The sequence below is a fragment of the Canis lupus genome, chromosome 7 (genome assembly GCF_011100685.1).
Source record: "Canis lupus familiaris isolate Mischka breed German Shepherd chromosome 7, alternate assembly UU_Cfam_GSD_1.0, whole genome shotgun sequence".
NCBI lineage: Eukaryota > Metazoa > Chordata > Mammalia > Carnivora > Canidae > Canis > Canis lupus.
Window position 1 is genome coordinate 63,167,214 of NC_049228.1, and position 18,363 is coordinate 63,185,576.

The 18,363-nt window shown below is 37.1% G+C and overlaps 1 long non-coding RNA gene across 4 annotated transcripts in view; it reads left to right on the forward strand.

Annotated features, from left to right (window-relative positions):
• The window catches only part of LOC111096793, an 87,084-nt gene that overhangs the window by 67,312 nt on the left and 1,409 nt on the right, over nucleotides 1–18,363 (forward strand). The window contains exons 7-11 of one of the 4 annotated variants that reach the window (XR_005362549.1): nucleotides 592–713; nucleotides 1,283–1,331; nucleotides 6,463–6,522; nucleotides 7,694–7,898; nucleotides 16,077–16,161. This is a non-coding gene — a long non-coding RNA (uncharacterized LOC111096793). The remainder of the gene's footprint in view (nucleotides 1–591; nucleotides 714–1,282; nucleotides 1,332–6,462; nucleotides 6,523–7,693; nucleotides 7,899–16,076; nucleotides 16,162–18,363) is intronic. The other 3 variants (XR_005362546.1, XR_005362547.1, XR_005362548.1) reach the window with 3 other exon arrangements.

Sequence of the window (18,363 nt, forward strand, 5' to 3'; positions counted from 1 at the left end):
ATGTAAAAAACAACTTCATATTTTTTTCCCCTAAATGCATTCTCTCTGTGACTTTAAAAGAATAGTTGATCTTTAAGTAACACATGTGATATTAGTTTTTCCATTTTAAAATAATCACATTATTGCAGACATTTTAATAGCTGTAGAGGTTGCTATGTATTAACATGATTCATGGTCCTTGACAGCACTGTGTCTGAAAATCCCCCAGGAATGCAAAATACAAAACTCCACACACGTTCAAATTTTACTGCCTGCAGCTAAAAGAAGGAAAAGAACTTAAAACTGTTGAAACCCTTCAACTTTAAAAGCATTAATAGATGGTCCCAGGGGATTAAATCTAAATCTTAATGTGTAAAAATCAAGTTAATAACCAGAGAGATTAATATGGCTGCATTTGATTATTGTGATAATGCAAACAATTAGTACTGCCAAAGTGAGATGTATTAGCCTCCTTCTTGCCCCTCACATCAGCAAGGCACTGGAAACAAATGGAAATAAAACATTTTACTCCAAGGTTTTCTATTGGGGTTTTTTTTCCTGCCTTTGTCTTTCCTTCATTGTAGCTGACTCATTTTTGAAATTTTATTTCAGACCCAAATCATCGAGTCTTTTCATTTTTAAAGTATAATTTCTACAAAACTAATGGCAATGATCAGAACATCATCAATTTCATGATGTCAGAGAATTATTCCTATATACTTCCTTAATATCAGGTACTTGCTAAATCTTCATGATAAATGAAAACAGAAGGTTGTTGAGGGGGGCGGAGTTTGAGGAGGGAATGGAAACAAAGAAAAGATAAAGGTAACACGGGAAGTATATACCATTTAGTTTTAAATTCTCAAGGTTTTTCAGGAGGCGATAATTGGCATCTTTGTCATTGTTTTACTTCATGTAGCATTTTTCCTGGTTTCTGGAGGAAGGGTTGCTTCTGGAGAAATCTGCCTGAGAGTACAGTATGCCTTCTCGTTAGGCAAGTTCCTACCTTTTCCTTAATCCTATGCCAGGCAGAAAAATGGGCTTCGGGTTGGTGGGCAGTGGAAAAGAAAATCACTGTAAACAAAGGGGTTGGCTTAAAAGGAGTAAGTCTGGCTATGTGAATAAATGGATCAGATGTTGTGCCAACAATTAACTGACGCTAGAAAGACAGCTGCCCTTCAAATGAAATTGAAAGGAGAAATATTTTAAAACCTTCCTGAAGCCTCGGCAATAAACAGGCACTGTGGTAAACCTATATAGGATATATAGGATTTATATTTACGTGGGTTTTGTTTTTTTTTAGATCCTCGGAAATTTAAAATATTGTCTTGCCATCGAAAGGCAAAATTAAGGTAAAACGAGTGAAGAGTTAATGTGATGTATTTTTAAGCAAATGAACACAAAGGAAGCTTAGAAAATGGACATTTTTGTGATTTATTTGGGTGGGGGGGGGGACTCAGACGTGTTCTGGCCTATGTCACTTGAAACCTTTTATTTTGCTTCTCAGTTCAGATCTGTGTTGTGCATCAAATGGGTGTCCCATTCGTTATTTTTGTTTAAGCAGGGTCTGCGGGGAATTCCGGGGGACCATTTAATAAACTGCCGCGACAATGGAAGAGTTGTTCACTTTGCTTCAGCCAAGTATCTGAGGAAAGTGTGTTTAGAGGTAGGGAGCGGGGAGCTGTCAGTAGCTGCTGCTCCCTGAGCCTGGCAGCCTCGTGACAGTTACTAATATCAGCAGATTTAATGTGTTTAGTCTAGTTGTGAGGTTGGTGATGTGTTTTTTATTTCCTGCTTCAGAAATGCATTTTGGCTAGAAAACAGTGAGGCACACAATTCTCGTTCTTACCATGCCACAGTCAGGAAATTGTTACCTTTGTACCCCATTTATATTACATCATGAGTTACCTACAGCCCTCCCCCGTTTGAGATGGTTACTTCTGGGTTATTCGATCCGATCGGTGTGTGAACATGAACTTGAAATAGGGACCGTGAGGCACGTGCACTGAGCCCGGCGCCCACACCCAGGCTGTGTTAGGATTCACAAAGTGCATTTTCCTCTCCTTTCTCCTGGATGCATCAGTTTATCTTTATTCCCCAAGGACTGCAAAATTGCCTCATTGTCTTTTAAAATCTTTAACATTCTCTCTTGCTTTAGAACCAATTTGGAAAAGAATACACAAACCACCTGCACAAACCGAACAGAGCACTTTTCTCTTCGTGCTTCCTTCTCCAGCAGTGAGTGGTTTATGCATCTTTCTTTTCTTTGCAACTCTTAAACATATTTTGTCCCTTTTCTTAGTATCAATTTAAAGACATCAAAGAGGGGGGAGAAGCCTCACAGTGGGCTCTTGCACTCTTCAGAGTTTTTAGTTTGTCTTAACTTCGGCTCATTATTCTGTTTCATGCTTGGTGGTAAGTAGTCAGATTCTATTTTTAACACGGAGTTTTGCTTTGTGGTGCATTATGTTAGGAGAGCTTGGGGTGCAGGGCTGGAACAACTATTATTTTGTAGTTTAGAAGTCAGATTTATTTCAACTAAATGTTTAGCAACCGTGCATTGATAATTACAATCACTCTTTTTAAATCGGTGCTGGAAAAAGGAAATTGAAGAGAAATACTTGAAAATAATTTTGCTAGGACATACTTATATTTCAATTTGAGATTTAAAAAATAATTTCAGTTTAGCCTCAAAATATTTAACTGATGTACGTATAAATCATAAATCAGCGTGTTCATAAATCAGGATGTAAATAACAGAGGTTGCAGAAAAATACATTGAAAAAGCAGTAAATGGACACAGAGAAAATAGCTTGCATGCTCCATTCGAGGACATCCTCTTAATACTAGTTAATGAAACAGCAAAAAAAAAAAAAAAAAAATCTACACAGAAATAGAACAATCACATGTTTTTAAAACCAAGATAAATGACTTTTTTTTTTTTAATTTAAGAAGTGTAAGAAAATCTCATAGAAAGGGTGGGAAAGTGGGGATAAACTCCCCACATCACTGCAATTGAGAGACAACCGCTATCACTTTTATGCATTTCCTTTGTCTACGGGAAATAGCATTAGGCTTTTCATGTTAAGAACATACTTCATATTTTGTTATTTCAGAGTTCAAAAGGGAGAGATCTTGTTTCTTTAAAATAGAGGTCTTAAAAATCAAGCCTGCCTGAAGGGGAATTGGGGGCACACTCAGGTCTGTCTTCCAGCCGCCAGGTCAGTGGGGTGGCTGGGATGCACCCATCTTTCCAGGCTCAGGAGGATTTCCCGCTGTTTTTCCAGGAGTGACCTAGAAGGAGGTTAATGATTCCAAAGAAGGACTTCCCCCTCAGGGAAAATTTAATCTTGTGACCTTTTTCTCTATCTGTCCATTTCTTTAAAGCCATAGACTCCCTTCATTTAACTTACATCAAGCTGTTTTATTTTCTTCAAAAACATGGTTGAAGTGACTGCTTTGCTTTCATTTAACCCTTGAACTGCACGCATTTCAAAATGAAATTTTTGTGCTGAGTAGAAGCTTCAAGTTCTTTCTAATCTCTATATTTCCCTCAAAAAAATCATCAATCATTATAAACAATGAGATAGGGAAGTGCAAAAACAAATGCTATTTGTATTACTCTTATAATTGTCTTTCCTGGTGGCTGCACACAAAAGGAAGAGATACAGAATAAAGCATTGCTTGATTAATTGAGAAATTCTTTTAAAACATTGTTTGGGATTTGTGATTTGTGTGATTCTGTGTGTGTGTGTGTGTGTGTGTGTGTGTGTGTGTGATGATTGGATTTTCTGCTGTATTCAGAGTGCGAAGATCATTACAAGGAAATTTTTAGTAAGAAATATGTAAATGATGACAAGGTCTCTTCACAGAGAATTTAAAATCATGAAAAAAAAATCAGCTTTATCTAGCCAGTTTCACTTTTTTTCCTACCCCAAATATGCAGACATTAGTGGATCAAATTCAGTGTCAGAATACAGTAAAATAAAACTATAATTATTTTATTATTCTCATGGGTTCAGACTCACGGGTGCAATGAGTTCTTGAGGGTAAAGTGAAAACAGAAACTGCCTTGTGCTCAAAGTTGTTAGTTTTTTAAAAACAACTTTTTATTCTGCAACAGACCCAGGACATTTTCAGCATGATCATATTACTCACTTTTACTGCCAACATAAATTAAAATAAATATTTCTTAATTTTTAGCATTATAATGTTCCATTTTGGAAACAGTAAATCCAGAATACTGTGATTCCTATGAATGTATAACACAGTCTATGCATAGATTCTCTAATATTTAATGTGCTGTATTGCCCAGAGAATTCTGGTTTTTTCCCTGGGTGTAAGCACCATTTGGAGGTAGCTGAAGGTAGAACAAACTACCAAAGAAAGCAGCAGCTGTTCAGCTAGTCGATTTTCTGTAGGTTCCATCCCTGCAGTCAGCATGGGCTAAGAAGGTGCTGCTTTCTTAGCACCCTGCAGAAATGATAACCAGGACCAGTCTTTGCCCTCAGGCCACCACGAAATCTACGAGAACATTACCGTTGTGGGATAATTAAAGACCAATTACCCATGAATTGTAGTGCTACTGACTATAAGTACAACAGAAGGGGAAAACAACAATAGTAAATAAACATATCATTTTACAAAGTAGCCTGACATACACCATTATCATTTCTTTTTTTAAAAAGATTTTATTTATTTGAGAGAGAGAGAGAGAGAGAGAGAAAGAGAGAGACAGAGACCTCGGGGGGAGAGGCAGAGGGAGAGGGAAAGAACCTCTAGCAGATTCTGGACCCAACATGAGCCTGACGGGGTGGGTGGGAGTGAGGGGGGCTTGAACCCACGGCCCTGAGATCATGACCTGAGCCCAAACCAAGAATCTGATGTTTAACCAAGTGAGCCACTCAGGCACCCCACACTATTATAATTTTTGCAAGTTACTTGGGTCTTCAATTTTTCCAGAATAATGATACCTTTCCCTTTTCTCACAGGGTTTTTGGGGAAATCTAATTATATGGAAATGTTGTCAATAGCTTTAGAAGTAAGGAAATCAAAGATAAGTAATTCAGTGGCAAAGGTGAGGCTGCTTTACCTTCTATCAATGTCCAGTGTCTGACATTGTCCAAATTAACAAGTCCAAGATGAAGTTTGCTGTCTTCCTCAACAACTATTCGGCCTTACACCCTAATTTGGTTGATGCATTCCCACCCAAGCCACAGTTCTGGGATGCATCATTTCTTCTTTCATTTCCCACTCAACCAATCATCAGGACTTAGGTTTACCCTGAATGATCTACAGTTGTTATCAATGTCCTTAATTTGAGTTCTGACCTGCCACATGCCTGGTTCACCCGTAACCCTCCCTAACTGGTCTACACCTTACCATTGTGATCTTTCCAGAGCATAAATCTAATCCTATTATTCCTCTGCTTAAAGCTTTCAATGACTCCCTGTTACATCTCCCAGAATGCTTCCCAATGCAGTCTTCCTACTTCTCAAATGTTCCAGACTACTTGTAGATCTCTGCCCATCCACATTCCATCCTTTGTATATTGTGTACTCTCTCATTGGAATGCCAAGCCTTCCACATTATCTGTCAAAGAAACTTTGGTCATCCTTTAAACGTGGGTTCTTCTTAAGAAAAAAAAAATCCCTGCTACCCTAAATACAAATGGTATGAATAGTTCCATTTTCTGCTAATTCAGGGTTGAGACCACGTCTTTGCACTCATCATAGTATAATGAAATTACTCATTTACATGCCTGCCTCCCCCAATAAACTATGAACACCTCGAGAGAAAGTATTTTTATTTCCTTGTGATTTTATACAGTGTCTGGCATATAAACTCTCTATAAAATATTTGTTGAATTTTAGGAGTGGATGGTCATCACAGCTGAAAGTTGCAGATGAAACAAGAAGGGAGAAGGCAGAGAAAAATTGATGATTTTAGAAAGATAGGGTCATGGATAACCTCCCTTGCACAGATTCCTAGAGAGATAGTCGAGGCCATGAAATGGGAATGGATCATCAGGATTCTGGAATAGAGGCTTAAGATCATGAAAATCTGAATTTTGAAATGTTGAATTACTTTTAGATTATTCTTTTTATGTATAATTGACAATTAGAAGTCTTCTTTGAAAGATATACATTTTAGTTTATAATCTAGGAGTATAAATTTCAGAAGCTTATTTGTGACAAGTAATGATTGCTTTAATTTTTTTTTTTTTTTTGGTTCTAACACTAGAGATTCAATTTCAAAGTGTGTCCCTATTTCTAGTGTTTCAAGGTGGAAAACGAAACTCTCCCTCTGTCCCTCTCAACTTCTCCCTCTCTCTCTCTCTCTCTATATATATATATATGTGTGTGTGTGTGTGTGTGTATTTTACCGTATACTTTACAATTACAGTGTGTTAGAATATGACTCGTTGTCCACCACTTAAACTATTTTAAGCTGAAGAATACAAATAATTTTAACCCTTTGTAGAAACACAGAGCCAACCTTTATGGTCCTGCAGACTGGCCTTGCGCAAAGGTCACTGAGAAGGTAAGTGCTGCCTCAAATCCAACTGGCGTTCTACTCTCCAAAAAAGGGGCTAAAGCCAGGGGTTATGTCTACCAAAAAGGACCTCTCTATCCAATTCACACCAAAGTGCTGTTTGGGCTAACATTGCCCTGCAGAAACCCCTCCATCATAATTTTATTTTATTTGCCTTTCCCCTGACCTTTCCTTGCTGTGTTAGTTTTTTATTAAAGTGAAGCAACCAGAATTACAGCAATATTTCAGCAGTAGATGCCCAATGACTTTATATAGGAGTTTGCTGCAATTTCCTAGTATTTTGTTGACTTCTTGACGAAGCCACACAAAACATACTTGTTTCTTATCGGCCACATTTCAAGTGCTCACAGCCACATGTAGCTAATGGCTACCGTAATGTGCAGCAGAGAAAACATTTCCGTTATTGCAGAAAGTTCCACTGGACAGTGCTATCCTATAGGGATGAGACGAACAATAATAAACAAACAAGTGAACAAGGTAATTTCAGATAGCTGTAAATAGAGCGAAGGAAACAATAGATGTGATGGAGTACAGAGTAAGTGCACAGGATGCTGAATGCTGGAAAACAGCAACCAGGCAAAGCTCTGGGGGCTGATCCTCCTAGGCAGAGAGCACAGTAAGTGCAAAGGCCCTGAAGTGAGAAGGAGTTTGGCATGTTTGAGAAATGGAAAGGTCAGTGGAGTGTGAGCTCAGTGAGGCAGGAGAGGCGGGTGGAAATATAGCAAGTCAGAGAGGTGCAGGGGCCATATCCTGCAGGGTCATATATGCTACGGTCGTGGGCCTGGATTTTGGTCTAATTGCAATGGAAAAACATCGGAGAATTTTAAACAAGGAGTGACATGACCCGATTTATATTTTTAAAAGACTGTTCTGGCCACCTGAAGCAGATCTTATACAGGTGAATTTCTACGACTGGAGACATAAGGGGATAAATATAAAAATGTTATGATAAAGGAATCTATGTGTATATTTTAAATTGTGTATTCATTAGAACTATATTTCTATGCTATCTTTACTTCATTTCTAAGAACTAAAACTTTATGTGGACCTGTCAAAAAAGATGAATACAAATTTTGCCTAAGAAAGAATAGCAGGGCTACAACTAGGTGGGGCTTGGAGTTCTGTCTTACAGGAGATCCTTTTTCTATGCCCACCGTAGGGGACGGCTGAGCACCAAGAGGTGCTCAGGATGCCAGCAAGTGGATCCATGATGGAACATGGGAAGCTCAGCCCAGGCAGAGGAGTGACATCTTTCTGGAGGGTCCTGAGAAACTTCTAAACATGACATTCGCCAGACAACCAGGTGGCAAATCATAAGCCAGCACAAAAAGAGAGGAGGAAAATCATAGGCGTGGAAAGAACTGGTAGTAGAGAAATTTAATATCTTTAAAAAGGAAAGGCAAAAGAGGACAACTCTTTGGAATATGTGTGTTATTCTTGGTTCCAGAGTTAAAAAGAAAAAAAAGTTAGCAAGGGAAAAATGTATCCTGAGATAAGTTTCCCATATGAGGAAGAGCAAATGATTCTTCAACAGTATGGGAACACATTAATGGCCTTTGCTAAAACTATGTTGTATCCACCTTTCTTTAAAAAAAAAAATAATCTAAGATGATTCTTCTGTTAACTAACTCTGACTTGGAGCAAATCCCTTATGTGATTTGGTCTCTGTCTCAGTACATAAGAAGTTTGAGGTAAGTTCTTATGCCTCTGAGATCTTTCTCAGGTCTAAAACAGAGATGGTTTATTGAAATTCCAGAAAGTTCCTTTTAGAAGAAATAATATAGAAAGTAAGAAAAAAAAGAAAATTTTTTCTGACAGAATTTTGTGCTAATAGCTTTATTAAATCAAAGGCAGTAACAGTAGCAGGACACAGTAGCTGGAGATATTTGCATAGCTAAAGAGATACTGTACCACCGTGTGTACCGAGAAACATTATAAATGCAAGAAAGAAAAGATTGGGATAACCCATTTAATTGGAAATACTACAGGTTCTGAGGTTGGCCACATATTTACTGTGTATATTGACCTAAGAAGAAGAATTTAACTTTGGAAAGGCTTACGACGAAGGGTTTCCAGGTCAGAAAATGGGAGCACTAGGGCAGAAATGAAAGGCTGCGTAGTATTTGCTTCTCACACACGCTGCACTTTCATACCACTAGCCCATGTGGCTTCTCCCTTCACCTTCCTCTGGGCTGGTACGACCCCTGCGCTCCGCTATCAGTAGTAACGTACAGAACATGGGCTGGATTTCAGCCCCCATTCATCTCTTTGTGAACAACCCACAAAACCCATGACTTGTCTTAGCTGTGTGCCTTAAATAGCTTTTCCCACTTCTATCTGGCAAAACTCCCCTCATCCTTCCAGAACCAGGGCGAATGCCACCTCTTCTGTGAAGCCGGCTCCAACCTTCTCAGGCAAAACTGATCTTTTCAATTGTGCTCTCAAGCATTTTGATTATCTTCTTAGGATTGTGCTTACCATGGTAAATTACAGTTTTTATTTTGTTTTGTTTTTTAAAGAAGTGTTCCTTCTTTGCTGGATCTTGAACTCCTGAGGGTAGGATTCTAGCTTATTCTTTTTGTTCTCCTTAGCACCTTTTGCAGTTCTAATCAGAGAATAGATACATAATAAATGTTGTTAATGATGCATAGTTAAAAATTATAGTCGATATGATGAAAAGAAGGCAGAAAAAGATGGAGAGAAAGTCTTCAGTCAAGATAGCGACCCAAATATGAGGATCAGTAAAAGAGTCAGAGAAAGAGCTTTAAAGTAGTTAGGCAGGAATAATAAAAGCCAAAAGAAAGAGAATGTGAAGGAAAGAAGGTGAAGAGACAAAGCCAGCAACTTCAAAGATAAAGACATTCATAACACAAGCAAAGATGGGGGTACAGGGAGGAGCTCAAGAAAAATAAAACAAGCAAAAGGGGATTATTGTCCTCAGTGTAAGGTTGGAGAAATGTGGAAAGAAGAAAGAAGGAAGGCCTAGGAAAAATGCTCTATTTATCATCTATCTATCTATCTATCTATCTATCTATCTATCTATCTATCTAAGAGTCTAGATTATGGGGATTAGGATACGGGGTCAATTTTTCTTGGGGCTGAAAATAAGTAATTAAAAATATGGGGAAGAACAGGGAAGATTAATATAAAAAATAATCAGTTCCACAAATGTAGAGTATCATCGTCAGACCTTGCAAGAGAAAAACCTCAAATTGCTCTTGGAAGACACATGTGGCAGAAAAAGAAAATGCCAGGCATTGACTTTAGCAGGTACAGGTCCAGCACTGGGTGCTTTGTAAATTTATTCCTTCAGATTAAAAGTGTTAATGTCGTCGGCCTTTCATACCTGAGAAATGAAAGCATATAAATATGCTCTTTTAGTTCTTCACACACCTGACTAGCAAATGGACTATAATAACTGGCAAGTGGGTGGTGAGAAAGGAATAGCTGTTAATATCTAAGCATGGACTATTATTTTAGATAGTTTGTGCTAAAAAGGGAATCCATTTGGTGAGAAAGTTGAAAAAGAAAACCAGAATTACCTAAAAGAGAATGCTAAAGCTCTTTATGAGGATGGCATGACCATTTGTCAGTTTTGGCCCTTTAGCACCTGATTCCTTTTTCCTTTGGGGAAATACCACCGATCATGATTTCAGAGGGAGGTGGGAACTCATCTCTGGCTCCTAAAAGGTGGGCAGACAGTCCTTGCCTCTGAGCTCTGGCAGGGGTACAGATGTGTGGCCTCAGCTAAGCCAAAAGAGGCCCCACACCAAACTTGGGGTCCCCAGGGAAGGATGTAAAAGGCGGAATGGCTAGAGATCATCCATAGGGGCAGCAGGGAAATCCAAAGTCTAGCAGTGCTCAAGTACCCTGCAACAGGATGTCCTGACTCATGTCTCTGATGCAGGGCCTTGACTGAGCTTTGACACATTTCAGCCTCTCTTGGTGCTTGTAACCCTCCCTGAACATCCTTCTTCAGCCTTCCTCAATTCTCTGAGCTACCTGTTACCCTTTCAAGAGATTACTCTTCTGTTTAAGTTTGCCTAAATTAGTTAACAAAAAACTTTCTATAGACTAAATGTTTGTGTCCCCCTGCCCCTTGCATCCATATGAACTGTCATATGTTAAATCCTAGTGCCCATTGTGATAGTATTTGGAGATGGGAGGTCTTGGAGGTGATTAGGTCATAAGGGTGGATCTCCCCTGAATGGAATTAGTGTCCCTATAACATAGGCCCCAGAGAGGTCCTTGTCCTTTCTACTGTGTGAGGACATGGTAAAAAGGCAGCCATCTGGGAACCAAGGAGCAAACTCTTACCAGACACCAAGTTTGCTGGCACCTTGATCTTGAACTTTGAGCTTCCAGAACCATGAGAAATAAATTTCTGTTCTTTATAAGTTACCCAGTCTATGGCATTGTGTTATTAGAGCCCGAAAGACCAGGACAACTGTGTATACAGTAGTTGCCTTCTTATCCCTTGAGGATACATTCTAAGACTCTCAGTGGATGCGTTAAACCTCAGATAGTACCAAACCCTACGTATACTGTTTTTTTCCCCCTATACATACATGCCTACCATAAAGTTTAACTTCTAAATGAAACATAGTATGAGACTAACAACTAATAATAAAATGGAATGATTATAACAATATACCATGATAGAAGTTATGTGAATGTGGTTTCTTTCTCAAAATATCTTACTGTACTGAACTTACCCTTCCTCTTCTTGCCATGATGGGAGATGACAAAATGCCTATGTAATGAGATGAAGTGAGATGAATGGCATTGGCTCTATGATATAGCATTAGGTTACTATTGACTTTCTGATGATAAGTCAGGGAAATCATCTGCTCTGGGATCTTGGTTGGCCAGGGTTAACTGAACTGGCGAAAAGTGAAACCATGGATAAGGAAGATTACTGTGTAAATTATCTATTTTTGTGTAACAAATTGCCCCTTAACCAAGAGACATAAATAACAAATAGTTACCATCTCACAGTTTCTAAGGGTCAGGATTCTGGGAGCAACTTAGCTGGGTCTTCTGGCTATGGGTCTCTCACAAGGCTGTAAGGGTCGGGAGATCTCATTTGAAGGCTTGGCTAGATGAGCCATTTCTAAGCTCCCTTATGTGGTCTTTGATGGGGTCCAGGTTCTTACGGGGTGTTGGGCAGAGGGGCCTAATTTATGCTGACTATTGGTCAGAGGCCTCCCTCACTGTCTTGTTATGTGAGCCTCTGCATAGCACATCTCACACTTGTACGGCAGGTGAAGTCTCAGTGAACAAGCAAGAAAGTTTGAGAGAGAGAAAGAGAGGAACTTCTGTTATCTAAACTCAGAAATAGCATCCCATCATTTTACTATATTCTGTTTGTTTGAAGTAGCTCCACTACCTGCAGCCCATACTCAGGGGTTGGGTGACACAAAAGTGCAAATACAAGAAGGCAGATTCTTTGGGAACCAAGTTGGAAGCTGTCCATCATGTCACGGTAAACACACGTGCTCTCTGTGGTTACTTTAGGCGCATAGAGGCTGATGGTGGGGAGCCAAGTGAGGGTAAAACACAAGAAAAAATGTGGGAAAGAATCAAGAAATTCAGGAAAAAGTAAAACTTTAATGGGATCCATGCAAAATAGTTCATTGAAAATATTTATTACAAATAGAGAAGGATATGGGAAATTTGAACCTCTTAGATCAACAAGTTACATCAGAATTTACACCGTCAGAGTGCATTAATAGCTGACACAACACTCAGCATGCAGCAAATAGGAGCAAGGGGAAAGGTGCTCACTACAATCACCAGAAGGGAGACACACAGAATTTCTAGGAAATACCCAGAAGAAAGCATGCCACAAAATAGAGCATGATTTAATGTTAAACCATGAAAACGCAGGTTTAACATCCAAATGCATGAGGTAGAGACGTGACTGGGGAGACTGGCCAATTTGAAGGCAGGTAAAAATCATTAAAGAAGAACGGTGAAGATTGATGATGTGGGCGTGTTTCCGTACCAGCAATATAAATCCATTTGGAAAACTATGCAGCGAATTGAAAGCCAGTCCATATATCTAGTCAATATGAAAAAAGGAAATAATCTCGCAGAACTCTGTTCATATGCAGTTGATACATCAGAAGGTAGATTGTGACTTCCAACTATAATGAATATTTGTAGACAGTCAGAGGACAGAGTCAATAGAAAATAAATGCAGAAGCATGCTGGCAAGAATGGAGAAAAAAAGGGGGGGAATCAGGGAAGGAGGCCCCTTTGAAAATCCTAAGGGTATGTTTGGGAGAAAGAATCATGCAAGACAAAATTAAGAAGAGAGGCTGGAGGAAGGCTTGGAGAAAATAAAAACTTGGGAAATACAGGGGGCGGGGTCCCTACGGAACTGGTTCTGCCTCATCAAACGTTTTTAATTCCATTTTTTATACATAAGTTATAACTGGCAACCTCTGTTGAGACTGTTTTTTTATTGCCTTATGGAAAAGGAAGGCCAACATGATTAAAAGGCAATGTATTCTCTTCCCAGGGAAGGGGAGCTGGGAATGATGAAGCCAAGGCTTTTCTTCAGAGTGACATTTTTATGTTACAATTTTAATAAAAAATAAAGAAAAGGAGTACGAAGATTAGGGAAAACATTTTAGGTTTCATCTTCCTCACTTTGAATGATGGTGGGAGGGGTCAGTGCCCTTTAAGAAAAAGAGAAACGTGATCCCTTAGAAAGGGGCAGGATATGAAAACAACAAAACAGCAACACAGAAATGATCACGTGAGGCATAAAGAGGAAGGTTGTGAATACCCCAAATGGATAATACTAGATAGATATCCTAAGAGAATACCATTCAAATAATGTAAAGTTTGGATGTTATGGGAACAATGATATGAAATAGAAACTGCTATATTTTGCAAATATATGAAGTTTCTAGGGTTTGCAAGTGGCCTGATAATACCACTCAGAAAGAACAAATGGGGGCTTGGAAACCTAGTGGCCAAAGGAAATGAGAAGTCTCTCTTTAAAGAGAGGACAGGCCCAGAGAAAGACAAATACCATATGATTTCACTCATTTGTGGAATTTAAGAAACAAAGCAGATGAACAAAGGAAGAAAAAAGACAAACCAAGAAACAGAATCTTTACTCTAGAGAGCAAACTGATAGTTCACCAGAGGGGAGAGAGGTTGGGGATGGGTTAAAATAGGTGATGGGGATGAAAAGTACACTTGTCCTGATGAGCACTGAGTAATGTATAGAAGTGTTGAACCATTATATTGTACACCTGAAACTAATATAACACTGTATGTTAACTATACTGGAATCAAAATAAAAATAAATAAATAAATAAAAGATTTGGTAATTAAAAAATGAAAAGAAGGGACAAGCCATGAATAAGGGCCAAAGGATTATGCATAGAAGGATTAAAAACTCTGATAGGAATTGTGTGATTAGAATTTCCCCTTTAAAAGAATATTGACTCCCACCTATTATATTGAACCCAGGGCTGAGGTTCAAATCACATCAGTGGCATGTGTCCACAGGGTGTCAAAGGTGAGACTAAGAACAATCACTCTTCCTCTGTTTTATATTGTACCCATTTATTTCTCCATTTATATTTTGACCAACTTGAGAAATTTCTTTAGAAATTACCTAATAGGGAGCTATGAGTATGAACACTGAGAACCTCACGTGGTCTTACCATCAGAAAAAGGAAAAAAGAGAGGTCAGAAAAGCTGACATTCAGAAAAATTCACTTACTCTTGAGTTTGTTGATTTTATAAGCATGAAGCTATCAAAGTTGTAAATAGTAATATTGGCACTGTGGGCAGACAAGAATGGGATGTCTGTACACACATAAAACTTAGTTGATCTGACATTCTCTCATTAGAATTCTCTATTAATTGATATCTCTGCATGTCTTAATTATAGTGGTAATGAAGGTTTATAAATATTAATTCAAAGGTACCAAAAATTTGTGAAGTACCTTTTGAATTATCAAAGACAGGTTAGGTGCTGTTCAGTAAAACTTCACAGATAAGTGAATTAACTGCATTGTAATTCTTTGAAAAGTGTTAAACCATATAATAGAGATCATCCATTTTCACTCTGCAGGATAGCAAATAGTTCATTCTATTTAATTCTGAACGATTTCCAAACATAAATAAGAAAAATCCCTGTTCCTAAAAATCCTGTTATTTTTATACCATGCCTCTAGTGTACGATGTATCTACCTCACTATAACACAAGAAGTCTGTAATTTGAACACCTCCCCTTTTCCGAAACCCCAACTTTATAAGAACGTTTGCTATATTTTCACAGAAAGTTAAAGAAAAAAAATCCTCAAAGTTTGAGGTCAAATTACAGTGTTTGAGTTTCTTGAAAATAAGCCGTGCTATAGATCATTGTTTCTTTTAATGAGGAGAAATACTCTTCATTTATTCTACCACCAGTATAGCACAGCAAAACTGTATCCACATAATTTAAAAAATTAACTTCCAAATAACTGATGCTCACAGATGGTTACATTTTTCCTTTGCTATGGATAGCTTCTAACTTTTAAATTTAAATTTTATCTTTTTTCTTAAATGTAGTTGCCACTCACCATTATTGTCTTTTTTTTTTTTAACTTATGTCCAGATTTTAATGACCAATATTTTGGTTTTTGAATGCTGTAGTGCTAACCACATATTCTGGTATCTTAATAATTATGTTAAACTATGACTACCAAAGGAACCTACTTGTCCTCATTTGTACAAGAACTTAAATATAAAAATTTGAGGTATAAAACAAATGACATGATCTACTTTAAGTGGATAAAATTAATTCATGTGTACTATCTAAAACTTTAAAAGTATTTATCCATAGGCATCATTATGTAGATACACATAACATGAAAAATTTTGTTTATTATAAATTTTTCTAAATGGGAGAAATGTAATTTGCCATTTTAGGAAATGTGATTATTCCCGGGAAGCCTGGGTGGCTCAGTGGTTGAGCATCGGCCTTTGGCTCAGGTGGTGATCCCTGGGTCCTGGGATAGGGTCCCACACTGGGCTCCCTGCAGGGAGGCTGCTTCTTCCTCTGCCTATTTCTCTGCTTCTCTGTGTGTCTCTCATGAATAAATTAAAATCTTAAAAAATGTGATCATTCCCTCCTTATATCATTATCTATAAATTTTATAGTTCTAATTACAGTGATTATTTTTATTTCATGCCAGTAAGTTCTACACCCGATATTAATAACACCTCAAAAGATGGATTACAGTTCTATCAACTGCTTTTTTCCTTTATGGTCTCTTTTGAAAGTACATGCTCATTTTTTGTTAGTCGATAACTTACTGAATATCCTTACATTCTTTAGAATTTTGAAATGAATGCTACCTGGTTTTTCTAATATGCTACATCTATTTCCTTGAGATGATGCCTCACTTTTTAAAAATACCTTCAAAAGTACCTTTTGTTACTTGCAAATGTCATTCTAGTATAAGATCTCTGTTTTCTTTTTACAACTTCTATAGTGAAGTAAGGATTTCCTCCCATTTTTATTGTTTCAGAGGATCAACAAGGACCTTCGGGGTGGTTACGAAAGCCTCAGAAAGAAAAGATGACTGTGACAAACTATGAACTATACTACATGATGTAATTAAATTTTTAAAGTTTCAGTGAATTACATATAATCATAACATAAATATAAGTTATGTAAGTTATATAAGTACAACATAATTGATGTATATTGTACATTAAAAAAAATCCTTTCTTGATATAGTTCACCACAAAATAGAAAGTGCTTATGCACATATATTCAAAATTTTTTAAAAAGGGTCTTAATGACTCAGATTTTACGAAGGAAAAAATGTCAAGTTAATATGACTTTAGTGAAAAAAAGAAACAGACTGAAAACAGAATTTATTATTCATAATGGCAAAATACATTTGCTATATTTATGTATTTAGTACAGACTTTCCCATGTGAAGGTCTTAAACGATTTTGCAGTCAAATATTACTACCCATTTTGTAGATTAAGAAAAGTGTGTGTGTGTGTGTGGGGATGGCTATGGGAATAGGGGAATGGGTATCCAGTAATTTATGGAGGATGACACAGTGGACTAGTAAAGGAACTGGGAACAAATAATAGTTTCTGTGTGCTAAAAACATTGCTTTCCCATATGCATTACTGACATTTTGCACAAATGTCGATAAACATCTGTCAACAAATTTAATTTAAAAGCCTCCTTTACATTGTTCTCACTTTAATATGTTAATATGCTAGTGTGCATGTGTGTGTGTATAACACATATATTTTATATATAAAAACATTTATATATTAACAAACAGACACATACACACACACACACACACACACAAAACTCAGATGGTTGTGGATGCCCCTTCATATGATTTTAAAGGTCTTTATAAATGATCCACCTAAGAAAGCTTCTGAGAAGTAATAAAGCATATTAGGCAGATACTACAGTTGGATTTGAAGTAAACTTACAATACCTTTTAAAAAATCTGGAACCATTCTTTAGAACACTCTGAAAATGTTACAGAACATTGTTACACAGTATAGATAAGTTAAAGAGAATAAAACATATGTTAAAGATATTTTTAAAAAATCATGAAGAATGTTTTCTTTGTAATTGGTTTAGACTCCAGATTGCAACTTTGACACTATGACTTAAAACTTACCAAAGAGATTTATGTTTTGCAATTGACATTTTAAATGGAAGATTTACTTGAATTGGTACCTAATATGTTTTGTGTAATTAATTCCTTTGAGGTCATTTTTTGTAGACATAGAATTCTTTGAACATTAATCCCTCCTTTAGCAATATCTTTATTGTTGGAATTTGCAGTTGAAAAAAAAAAGTTAATCTTTTTCAAATGAGATTTTAATGCCTACTCAGTCCCAGGTATTTTATTTGTGTCACTGCTATAAGATTTTCTTAAAAATGCAAAATATCTTAAAAGTGGATACTGTGGAGTCAGTGTAAGAAAAAAAGTGGAAGTTAAATAAATCAGGCATTAATAAGACATGGAAAGTTTAATTATGTAGATGCTTAAGTTCTTAATGGAGGGACTGAGTAATGGAGGGTCTGTCTCCTTTTCAACTTTAAACTATTATTCAAGTTATCTGTACACAACACTGAAATTCCTAAGCCTTATATACTCATCTTTTCTATTAATTTATGAAATGTTGCACAGATTATTACTCGGTGGGTAACATAATTTGACGGATGATGGTGTTCAATCAACTGTTGTTGCATGAATGACATTTTGATTGTAGCTTAATTTCTAGTTTTGATTTAAGAATGGGAACAACATATCTAAAAGTTGGAACATAAGTGAGCATATAGTGGTTTGCTATGCCCCAAATAAATTTTACTAAGCAAGAAAATGTTTTCTAATTAGGCATGCTTACATATTCCCAGTTGTTAATTATGTTCTCTTGTATTGGCAAATGAAAGACGAAATACGATTTTCCTTCTTTAGCATCTGTGTTGCCTTTATCCTATATACCAGATAGTTTGTATGTTTTTAATGTCTATTTATTTGTAAAGCATGGAAAGTAATTTTGAATCTGCTCAGCACTGCTTAATGAAAGTCAAGTGCTCACCAATTCCATGTAATTGATTAATTCATGTGGGATATAATGGTAAGGAATGCTGAGATCAGTGGGTTTTGTCTACCACGTCCAGTAATACTTGGCCCTCCAAAAGGTGGGATCCTCGTGTTTGTCTTGGGCTTCCAGACACCTTAATGAGTCATAAGAAAGTACTTGTCCTGTCTTTAATAAAACTCTTTCAACATGTTATGTGTTATTACTCAGTCATCAACAGT